Here is a 12,116-nt window from a genome sequence, read left to right as displayed (position 1 = left end):
TCTTAACACTTAAACATGTTGGTTTAAAAGTATTTCTATTACATGCTTCTTCAACATAACTGATCTTTTCTTTACGCAGTTAATAACTCAGAATGGGCAGAATCTAAAAGTGGCTTCTCTATAATTTGTCTTTAGTTATTAAAGGGTGCAGGAAATATGTGCCTTCTGGAAACAAGTATAAGCAATTGCCTGGCACATGTAATCTCACTATTTCATGTGCCCATGTTGCTGCAAACCAGTTATTTTAGGGTAGGTGCCAATTAAAACAAATAATTCAGCTACTTGTTATAGGTAACAAACATTCCATTCCTTAATTAGGTAACTTTCCCCCTTACTCAGTTCTTTAGTAGTCATCTTAAGTGTTTGTGCTATAACGAGCAAGAATGCCTCATTTATCTTTCTATACCCTTTGCAGCACCATTTTTGTAGTTGGGATATAACTATTTGAGAGAGAAGTACCTTAAGGGTATAAAAATCAATTTGGTTTACTTTAGAAAATGGCCAGATCATCTTGTTAGGAAAGATGTGAACGCCCTCCAAATTGGGCAGGTGGATGTTTATGTTTGGACATTTTATAAAGTGCATAATAAAATAATAAACTATGATATATGGAGTGTTTTTGTGGAAAATAAAGCCCAAGATTGCAGTTGCAGCTCAGTTTGGCAGTGGTTAGGGGCTTCAGTGTCTATCTAGTCCTCATGGGCTCCGTTCTAATCTTAATGTCAACAGTTTTGAAGACTTAATGTGTCAGAAGGTCCCCAGATCTGGGTTTGCCTGCTTTTGGTTTGCAGTTTTGACAGGCTTTATATGATCCTGTGTCCTCAGAAAGGATATGCCTGTCTCATTGGTGGTGACTGAGCCCTAAAGATGGTGCTTTCCAGGTTTTCTTTGAAGATTTTTTTGTTTGTTAATCCTCATCCTAGAACGTTTTCCAACTGATTTTTAAGGAGAGTGGGTGGAAAAGGGAGAGAAACATCCATGTGAGAAAGACAATTAGTTGCCTCCTACATGTGCCCCGACCAGAGCTGGGGATAGAGCCTGCAACTGAGGTATGTGCCCTTGACTGGAATCTATCCACTGAGCCAAATGGGTTAGGGCTTCTGGAGTTTTACCTCTTACCTATCTAACTATTAGAAAGATACTTTGAGACAGTGTAAAAAATACCCACACACCACTTTTCTTTAATCAGTTGTAACTGGTTTGTAGGGTTCCAAAACATTGCTATTTGAATACCACAGGTAGCATTTTTTTCCCTAACAAACTGCTTTGAAGTCTTAACCTCCCTAGCCAGGTACAGGTAGCTGAAATTTACTGAATGAGTTGGACTGTGGCTCCTACTTAATTTACATATTTTTGGAAGCATGGTGCTGGAAATGAGTGGATTTAAATGGTGGTCTGGGTTCCTAACATTTCCTCCTGCTTACCTGTCACCCCCCATACTGTCTATAGTAGCACAAATGTGTGGTTGGGCTGGGTAACTACGTGGGTTGCAACTGGTCCAAGGAGCTCTTACTATTGGACCACCTTGCCTCAAAGCCTGACAGGCTTTGTTGCACTTTGTTCTAGATGTGTTGCTGGGTATCAAATAGGAATGCTGTGTTCTGAGTCCTGGCTCTGCTTACTGTGTGGTCTAAACTGCCACCCCCTCTGAGTCAGTTGCATCTCATGTAAGCTGCCTTAATACTTCAGGTGTCCTTCAAATTATTTTAAGTAGGTCTGAAGGTTATTCATGAAATTTCATGTGGCTCTTAGGGAGGGATGTTTGTAGTCCTTTTCCTACTCATGCCAGTTAATAGCAATCTGTATAGCACTGTACCTCTTCCTGAGAAACCATCAGAGGAAAGAGTGTGGGACTACAAGCTGTGTTGTCCCTACATGCCACCGAGCCTGTGGGGATGGGGGAAGATAAAAGGAAGGCAGCTTCCCTGTGGGCTTCAGCAGGAGGAATGCCAAGCTGCTGGGCAACTTGGCAAGAGTGCAGGTGGGCTTGGGTAGAGCATTTTGAAATGTTTTCTCAAAGCCAGTTGGTGAATATGGGCCAATTCAGAACGATACGTTGGGAGGCTTTTGTAGGGCTGCCTGTTTTAAACAGAGTGCTATTAAGTGGATTGCTTTGAGAGTTGACAGCTCTCTTAGGAAAGGTGCACTGTAGCACAGAACCACAGTTCTTAGGTAAGGCTTCACCTAAAGGAAGATAAGGGGATGCAGGTCAGCAAAGGAAGACCATCCCTGATCTGTAAAGCTTTGGTGGAAAGTGAAAGTTAGTGGTGGCAGTCACGCAGTGAGCCAGCATTTGCCTTGCCTTTGAGGTTGTGAGATTTGAGATAATGCCTAGACACAGCTCTCTTTTGAGTTGTGATTTCCATTTGGGAGCTATTTCCCGAAGACAAGTGCCTTGCACCATCACCTTCCACCTATAGGTGGCAGAAGCACCAAGGGCAGCTACAAGGCACTCGCTTGTGGGGCCTCTTCATGAACAACGGAGAGGGTAAGCCTGGCATTCTTGCAGAGTTGCTCAAACAATCATCTCGTAACAGAAGTGTCCTGGGATCTAAGATTACAAGTTTTTTTTCTGGACGGTGTCTTCCCATTCCAGTAGCTCTCTCCAGGATTCATGAGGGCCTCCGATGCCTGGTGACCCAAGATAACATGTGTTGCTGTGGCTGCGCCTTCTGTTCTGGGAACTTAACCTTTTTAGGGGTTCAGACCAGGGCCATGCAGCATGCCTGAAAGGAATGTGGGGAGGATCTTCCCCCTGTGCCTGGGTGGACAGAGCAAAGATTCCTCATTGTCATTTGGTTGTCATTCAAGGACATTTTAAAAAATCTTTATTTCTGACTATAAAAGCAGTACATTTAAAGAATTGAAACAATGCCAATTTATAAACTATGAAGTAAAAGCCTTACCACATTCCATAAATACTAGGAAAAAAATTTTTAAGGGAAAAAATAAAATCAGTTATTAAATGTTTATTTTTTCTATCCTTATGTGTAGTGTATTTTACAGAAAACCATTCAGAATGCCAGAGTTGGGGGTGGTATCAATTTCTGGAGGTTCTTAGCTCTTCTTGAGTGTCTCTGCTTCTGGAATGGTCTCGAACACTTCTGCATCTTGTTCTTCTGCTGCCCATCCCACTGGAAAGGGCAGAAGACTGGAGGAGGCAGAAGGCCCTCCCAGCCTCGTCTTCCCTTCAGCAAATCTGGCCACCTGCAAAGGCTTCATTAGTTTGAATGACTTACATAGTTCTTTTAGGAGGCTTTTAAATTAATTTGTTTACTTACAATATACAAATTGAATGTATTACCAGATTGTAGATACAAAATAATTAGCCATTTACATGCAATAATATTTCAAGGAAAGAAAGATTTTATATATTACCAAAACACTACTAACATTGTATAATCAAAAGTTGGAAATATTAAAAATCTGCAAATAACAGGATTACTTCTAAAATATTTTTCCCCTCTGGCTCTGTTTGCTCATCAGTTTATGTTAATTACATTTCACAAATGAGTGAGGTCGTGTGAGACTTACCTTTCTCTGACTGGCTTATTTCATTTAACATAATGTTCTCCAGGTCTATCCATGCTGTTGGGAATGGTAAGAGTTCCTTCTTTTTTACAGCAGTGTAGTATTCCATTGTGTAAATGTACCACAGCTTTTTAACCCACCACAGCCATTTTTATTTCTGATGGTTGCCTTCCAGCTGTGGCCCACAAGCATTAATTCATCTGGTACAACTCAGCTAACGGGGAGTTTGGGGTTCAGGGTATAGGACTTCCACTGAACCTTGCTGCAAAGATTACCCAGTGGAAGTCTCGCCAGCTGCTTGACTGTCTTATCAGTGGCCTTATTTTTTAACTGCCACGTTGTAGATCCTTTCCTGTCATTTTGGTGTAGATTGGAGATGGATTGGAGATCATGTGTCTGTTCTTTGCCATGTTGCCTCCAAACTGCAAAGCATAGGAGGGGACTATTCATGCCTCAAAGATCAACCTAAGACAAGGCAAGATTCGGGAACAGCAAGTAAAACCAGTGCTGCTGGGTGTGAGGTTAGTACTACTTACTCTTGATTTGGGTCTGGTATTCATGGTAATTTTTGGCCTAGTTGATGGAAGTCCCACCTCCCCGTTGCCCTGTCCTGCCAGAGAAAGGTATCTGCAAAGCCGTTGAGCTGTTGAAACTTCAAGCTAGAATCAGCCTTTGAGACTTCTGTTGGCTCCAGCTGCAGCTCCCAGGCTTCTCTGCTGTTTTGTTTTTTTACTAGTGGCCCGGTGCACGAAATTCATGCACATTAAAACGGGATTAATTAGAAGAAATAATTTAATATTGCTATTTGCCCTTTATAATAGAAGTGTCAGAAATGAAAGAATTAGTAAAATGTATATGAAAACCTTCCTCCTGTCAGTCTGGGGTGCTGCACCAGAGTCCCGCCCACCCACATGTGCCTCAAAATCGTGTGAGACCCAGACCCGGCCGACCCCTGCCCCCATTGGGCTAGATCCAGACCTGGCAAGTCCCATCCTTGTCAAGGCCCCCTTCTCCCCCCCCCCCCCCCCCGGGGCAGGGGACGTAGCCTCAGGTCCCCTGGCCTGACACCAGGATGGGGGGTGTGGCTTGAGGTCCCCCAGCCCAGACCAGGGTGGGAGGGTGTGCCTTGAGGTCCCCCGTCAAGCTCCGCCAGGTGTGGGACATGGCCTGAGATCCCGTCAAGCCCTGCTGGGTGGGGGGCATGGCTTGAGGTCCCCCATCAAGCCCCGCCAGGCGGGGGTGGTGCAGCCTCAGGTCCCCCGGCCTGGCACTGGGAGGGGGGAACAGCCTCAGGTCCCCTGTCAAGCCCCATTGGCAGGGGAGTGCAGCCTCAGGTCCCCCCTGGGCAGGGGGCATGGCCTGAGTTCCCCCGACCCAGCATTGGGGGTGCACCTTGAGGTCCCCTGTCAAGCCCCACCTGGTTGGGGGCATGGCCTGAGGTCCCCTAGCCCAGCACTAGGATGGGAAGCGCACCTTGAGGTCCCCTGTCAAGCCCCACAGCTCCCTGCTGATTGCTTGTTAAGGCTCCTTATGGGAACTTGGCCTCAGCTGTGGGTGCAGCCATCTTTGTGATGGAGTGATGGTTAATTAGCATATCCCTCTTTATTAGATAAGATGTTTTGATTTTTTAAAAAGTGTTTATTGATTTTTAGAAAGAGGGGGAGTTAAAAACGTTGATGAAAGAGAAAACATCGATTGGCTGCTCCTGCATGCCATCCTCCTTACCCTAGGGATCGAGCCCACAACCCAGGCATGTGCCCTGACTCAGAATCAAACCTTTGATCTCTTGGTGCATGGGATGATGCTCAACCAACAGCCACACCAGCCAGGTTCCTTGGAGTTGATTGCATCATGAGCCCACAGGTTCCTTGGAGTTGATTGCATCATGAGCCCACAGTTGTGTTAGGAGGTCGTGTGGGGAGGCAGGCAGCCTGGCCGGGCATGTATTTGGGGGCAGAAAAAGGACCCTTGGGATGAGAGGAAGAGGAGCCAGTGAGCAAATAGGTGATGCAGGAAGCCCCACTCCCTTCTGTGAAGCTGACCTGGGCCTGCTCAGCAAATGCCCTGTCCCAGAAGAAATCCCAACTGGGTGTTCAAAGGGAAATGGTCTGATGGGAAGGCAGAGGCCTGGGGCTGAGCCCCCTCGGTTTTGGGAGGGGCCCTCTGTCTCCCAGGAGTCATCGTCCCCAGGGCCTCTTACCATACATAGCTCATCAGGCTAATGAGAGCTCTCTGGCCCACTCCACCTCTGTAATTTGCTCACTGCCTTTCCCCCTCTAATTTTATTGCCACCTTAGCAGTTTCCCAAGACCTTGGGGCTCATTTTCAGTGGAAGGCCCCTCCCTGGGTTTAAAAAGGAGCTGCTTTCCTGCAGCTAGCCAGCTCTCCTAGGGGTGGGGAGGGAGAACAGCTTCTTTGCAGAGCCCTATAAGGGGAGCGAAAATCTGCTGGCAAATGTTAGAGTAGGAGGCAAACCCTTCTTTTCACCAAGTGCCACTCTAGGTACTTTTTCGGACACTTTTAGAAACTTCACAGTGAAGAGGCTGAGGACAGACCACAAGAGGAGGAGCAGGCAGGACACCTGGGTGCCCAATGTCCACCTCGAGGTGGTAGCCTCTCCGGTGTCACTGCCTTGTGTGGGGTTAATGTCTCTGTTCAAGTTCCTCCGGCCTTGTTTCCCCATGGACTGTGGCTCCTGTAGGAAAGGCCATGTTTTGGAATCATCCAGGCATTGCAGGTGCTGGTTCCTATCACAGTCCATGGACAGATTCCTGAAGCTCACACATTTCCACATTTGTAGAGTTGAGGTATCCTGAATACAAAAGGAGGGTGCAGTTGGTGACATTTTTGCCCTCCTGCACCTAAGAGGCATTTGGAATAGCAGTCCCACCTAAGATAACTTGAGAACAGTTCAGACTGCTCATCGGGGCTGTGAGGACCAAGGGAAGCAGTCCATGCAAAGCCTTCATGCTCACCACAGAGTAAGTCCTCAATAAAGTGTCAAGTCATTGGTCCCTGCCTCTCTCTGGGCTTGCACACTGTAGACTTAAATGTTTGTTCCACCAGTTTGGAGCCATTTACCTAAGGGCTGATTCTAGGAGTTCCATCTCTGCCAAAGAGTTCATATCTCAGGTGTCTACAGCGTGATCAGAGGTGATAGGTTGTGGCTTTATATGGCAGTCAGGCAAATCCTGCAGCAGCCTGGACCTTGCTCGCCTTGAACCTGGAGCTGTCCTCCAAAAGACCGCATTTGCACAGGTGCCTTTGCTGCAGCCCTTAGCCAGGTGGGCTCGGGAAATTCAGTGCCCAGCCTAAAAGTGAGGCAACAACACAAGTCCTCTTACTCAGAGCCACTCTGAGCTCTGTCCCCTGTAGATTCCTTGGTTTACACAATGCTTTATCAGTTGTCCCTAGGGTCCTGGCCACTAAGGCCACCTGCAGCTCCTTTCTAAACACACACACTGACCCTAACCCAGGACCTGCCTCTCTGGCCCAGGGCATGCCTGCCGGTAGGGGCCACTGCCAGCCCAGGAATACTCTCAGGTATTGCCCAGCAAGGGACAGGAGCTGGTGGGATGAATGGAGGTGGGTTCCACACAGTCCCTGTTTAGTGACCCCATCTCACTTCCAAAACCCCTGCTCCGGCTTCCTGGGGCCACCTCCCAAATGAAACCCTTATGCCCAAATCCTCAAATTGGCCCGCTCTTGGAGGAGCCTAAATTAAGGCAAACATTGAGTAGTCAGCCGTGGACTCCAGAGACTTGCACTCTGTGCTTTTTTTTTTTTTTAAAATATATTTTATTGATTTTTACAGAGAGGAAGGGAGAGGGATAGAGAGTTAGAAACATCGATGAGAGAGAAACATTGATCAGCTGCCTCCTGCATGCCCCCTACTGGGGATGTGCCCACAACCAAGGTACATGCCCTTGATTGGAATCGAACCTGGGACCCTTCAGTCCACAGGCCGACGCTCTATTCACTGAGCCAAACCGGTTAGGGTGCACTCTGTGCTTTTCCTCTCAAATTATAAAAAATTTCTCTGAGGTCCCTCCAAGGGAGGGCAGCAGGGAGGTTGAGGTGCAGATGGGAGCTCCTTTTTGCCCTCACCCTGCATCTCCCGATTCCTGGTGCAAGTCAGTCAGCCTCTGACTTCTCATCTGAAAAATAGCGGTGGGAGTATCCCCACTGGTGGATCCAGGGAAAGGAGGATTAAATAGATAAGTGTGAAAGTCTCTTTTACACTTTAAAGGGATTATTCAAATGTAAGGACCACCAGGATTCAGGGAAGTGAGGGCCCAGAGCAAGGCAGGCAGATGGTGGGATGCCTGGAATGAATCTACCAAGTGGTGGTCCATGAGCAGCTGGCTAGGGATCACTAGGATGTGAGATGAACTCATTTATTCATTCCACAAACAGCTGAACCCCTCTAGGTGGCCAGGCACTGGGGAAAGCAGTAGACAGAATAAGCAATCCTTGCCCTCATGGAGTTTATTCTGTGTGACAAGAGAGACAATAAATAAGTTAGTAGATACATAAAGAGGTAAGGTGAGGAATGCTTTGGTGAGATGTATATCACACACAAGAGAAAATGGGAGTGGAGCTGTTATTTTTATATAGACCATCCAGGGATGGCCTGACTGAGCAGAGACCTGGGAGCAGTGAGGGAGAAAGGCATATGGATCTTTGGGGGAAGAGGGTTCCAGGCAGAGGAAAGAGCGAGGACAAAGGTTATGAGGTAGGGACATTTTAGTGTGTGTATTAGTTACATTACAAACCACCCCAACACTTAGTAGGTTAAAATATCAGTTGTTTATTTTAAAAATATATTTTAATTGATTTTGGAGAGGAAGGGAGAGTGAGTGAGATGGAAACATTGATGATCGGCTGCCCCCTGCATGCCCCACACTGGGGATCGAGCCCGGAACTTGGGCATGTGCCCTTGACCAGGAATTGAATCATGACCTCCTCCTGATTCAAAGGTCAACATTCAACCACTGAGCCATGCCAATGAGGCATCAGCTATTTATTTATTTATTTTTATTCTTTTATTTTTAAAACATATATCTTTTTATTGATTTCAGAGAGGAAGGGAGAGGGAGAGAGAGAGAGACAGAAACACAAATGATGAGAGTGAATGAACCCCAAGATGCCGACGTGCCCTGACGGGGAATCGAACTGTGACCTCCAGGTTCATAGGTCGATGCTCAACCACTAAGCCACGCCAGCCGGGCCAGCTGTTTATTTTTAATGGCTGGACCAGCTGAGCAGTTCTGGTAGCTGGGCTCACTCAATTGTCTGAGGTCAGCTGCCACATTGTCTGAGGCTGGTGGCTTAGAATGACCTCAACTGGGATTGTGATCACTCATCCCCCAGCAGGCTAGACCAGGATGATGCTTATGGTGGCTGGGCAAGCATCCAAGGGAATCTGTAGGTCCACGCTGGGCATTGGCACACCATCACATCTGCCACATTCTATTAGCCAAAACACCTTACAAGGCCGGCCTAGGTTCCATCTTTTTTTTTTTTTTTTTTAAAGCTAATAAATCCTATTTTTATTTTATATTTTATTTTATTTTTTAATCCTCACTTGATATTTTCCCATTGATTTTTAGAGAGAGGGAAAGACAGCGAGAAATATCAATGTGAGAGAAACACATTGGTTGGTTGCCTCCTGCACGAGCCTTGACCAGGGCCTGGGCCAGGGAGGAGCCTGCAAGAGAGGTACATGCCCTGGATCGGAATCGAACCTAGGACACTTCAGTCCGCAGGCTGACATTCTATCCACTGAGCTAAACCAGCTAGGGCCCGACTCCCATCTTTTGATGGGAGGAGCTGCAAAGACTGCAGCCACTTTTGCCACTTCCTATAATCTCCCATGTTGCAGGTGAGAAACCAGAGCTCAGAGAGATAAAGGCCACACAACCCCTGAGATTCAAACTCCTGCCTGTTTAATTTCAGGGTTGTTGCTTTTTCTAATATAAACTGTCTCTTGTCCATCAGGTTTCTTAAATTGATTTATTAGTTTTTCCTAATGACATGGTAAGGTAGAAAATACAAAAACGACAGGACCTGCCCGGCTGGTTTGCCTCAGTGGTTGAGTGTTGACCTATGAACCAGGAGGTCACGGTTCGATTCCCGGTCAGGGCACATGCTGGGTTGTGGGCTCACTCCCCAGGGTGAGGCCTGCAGGAGGCAGCTGATAGATGAATCTCTCTCATCATTGATGCTTCTATCTCTCTCTCCCTTTCCCTTCCTCTCTAAAATCAATAAAAATATATTTAAAACCAAACCAAACCAAAAGACAGGACACAGAGGTGATATGCTAAAATTTCCTTCCAGCCTTTTTTTCCTGCACATTAACTGTGAACCTCCACCTCCCACCTGAAATCTCTCTCTATTTCTCAAATACTTTTTTCAGGTGGTATCATCTTTCTTTAAGACGTTATTTTTTTAAGAGTAGTTTTAGGTTCACAACAAGTGTAAGGGGAAGGTACGGTTGATGATACCTTCTTTATTACCCATGTGAATAATGTAGAGGAACGAATTGTTCATAAGTAGGTCAACTTTATTGTTTAAAGTATTACATTTTCCCCCATTGACCTCCTCCACCCCGTACCCACCCCTCCCCAGGCCTTCACTGCACTGTTGTCTTTGTCCTTGGATTATGCATATATGCATACAAGTTCTTTGGTTAATCTCTCCCAGGGGTCAGAAACACCAGAGTGAGGATTCTTTTTTAAAATTCTATTTTTATTGATTTCAGAGAGGAAGGGAGAAGGAGAGAAATAGAAACATGAATGATGAGAGAGGATCACTGATTGGCTGCCTCCTGCACACCCCACACTGGAGACTGAGCCTGCAACCCGGGCATGTGCCTTGACTGGGAACCGAACCGTGACCTTCTGGTTCATAGGTTGATGCTCAACCACTGAGCTATGCTGACTGGGCCAGAGTGAGGATTCTGAGGCAGGTAATGGGGAACTATAGAGGGTTTGAACAGAGGAGTGGTCCATGTGTGATAGATAACAGGTATCCATGGCTGGACAGGTGGCTGGCAAGGGAGAAGTTGGGGAAATTACCTGAGGTATACCGGAACCAACATCCAAAGGGTCAAGAGACCGAAAGAAGAGGCTGACAACTCCAGGATTAGAATTTATTCTGTTCAAAGGGGAGCTTTTGGACAGAAGCTGAGACTTGGGCGGCAGCAAGACAGTGAATCCCTGAACAAAAAGTGAAGGAGGCTTGATATATACAGCCTCCAGGAATACGGGCGGCTTGCAGCCATGCGGTACGCGCTTGTTAAGAACTATATGTCCCAAGTGGAAAACAATGTAATGGGCCTACTTCTCTATGCAAAAACATTCCTTTCAGGTGATATGGACCCACCCCTTCCAGGTGAACTGGTCGACACTGAGAGCAGCCGGCTTCTTCTTTTTTTAAAATGTATTTTTATTGATTTCAGAGAGGAAGGGAGAGGGATAGAAAGATAGAAACATCAATGATGAGAGAGAATCATTGATCGGCTGCCTCCTGCTTGCCCCCTACTGGGGATCGAGCCTGCAACGGGGGCATGTGCCCTTGACTGGAATCGAACCTGAGACCCTTCAGTCCATAGGCTGGCACTCTATCCACTGAGCCAAACCAGCTAGAACAAAAAGCCTGCTTCTTAAGATGGTGTTGGTCCCGGCAAGCACTAGAAAGCATTTTGGCTAACAGGGGTCTGAAATTCTGGGCAAAGGGAGGGAGTCCTGGGCCAGGGATGTGCCAGCGTGAGGGGAGTGGAGCTTGAGTGGTTCGTGGGGGATATGAATGCTATCTGCAAACCCTTTAAGGGCCCTCAGGCGAACAAAGGGTGGGGTTGTGATGGGTAGGAGAGACAGGGAGACAGGATTGGCAGCCCTCGGGATGGGTGAGCCCCTTGTGAGGTGGAGTGAGCTGGTTGGACATGTGCAAGGTTTTGCTGACTCAGCTACTCTCCCTCTTTTGGGTAGAACCCCTGATATTTCTGTGGGCACCTCTTTTCCATTCCCAGCCCTGCCCTCCTGGGGTTGCTGACCCCAGCCTCTGCTTTCAGGAGTGGGTGGCCAGAACTCTGAGGTCTGGCCCAGGAAAGCCTTCTCCTGCCCAGGCCTTAGGCCTGCAGCAGGAACATGGCTCCGTCAGGGACTTCTGCTGGGGCCATTGGTTTGGGAACACGCTCCAGGCTGTTAGAGCTGCCAGGGGGTAAGCGTGGTGCTGCCGAGAACCCAGATGGCATTGCTCCAGCACCTGTGTCCATGTGCCAGGCACCATGCTGCTGTGGGGCACCCAAGGGTCGGTGGGTAGTCACAATCCAGGTGGCCAGTCCCAGGAGAGAGAGAGAGGCCCAGGGGCCGGACTGGAGGTGGGGGCCAGGGAAGCCTTCCTGTAGGAAGGAATTGAGACTCCATGTGTGGCCCAGAGGGGTGATCTGGAGGGAAGAGCGTTCCCAGCCAAGACACAGAGGCAGGTCTGCCGGCAGCATTCTGCGAGACTGGAGAGGTGGTGTGGAAGCCAGGACACTGGAAATCTCACTCCCTGTGTAGCCAAAGAAAAGCGTACCCCCT

The sequence above is a fragment of the Plecotus auritus genome, assembly GCF_963455305.1.
Source record: "Plecotus auritus genome assembly, chromosome: 8".
NCBI classification, from domain to species: domain Eukaryota; kingdom Metazoa; phylum Chordata; class Mammalia; order Chiroptera; family Vespertilionidae; genus Plecotus; species Plecotus auritus.
The sequence above is the reverse complement of the archived record's forward strand: the minus strand, read 5'-3'. Positions refer to the sequence as shown.